This window comes from Penaeus monodon, chromosome 32 (genome assembly GCF_015228065.2).
Source record: "Penaeus monodon isolate SGIC_2016 chromosome 32, NSTDA_Pmon_1, whole genome shotgun sequence".
Lineage (NCBI taxonomy): Eukaryota > Metazoa > Arthropoda > Malacostraca > Decapoda > Penaeidae > Penaeus > Penaeus monodon.
In genome coordinates, this window is record NC_051417.1 from 4,078,060 (window position 1) to 4,078,266 (window position 207).

Genomic DNA, 207 nt, shown 5'->3' on the forward strand with positions numbered 1-207 from the left:
CAACTGCCATTTCTCTCTCTCTAGGCCGCTTGCCCGTGCTCTGCCCGACCGTCGCCATTGCTTCGCATCGTAACTGTTCCATTCGGAATATTACACGTCACAGTCGGGCGGCGGTAACGCAGCGTAACCACTGCGCTAACGGGACCTGCATCCACACATCAGCAGCAGGAGCCGCCAACATGTGTCCATAATACTCAGGCTATACAC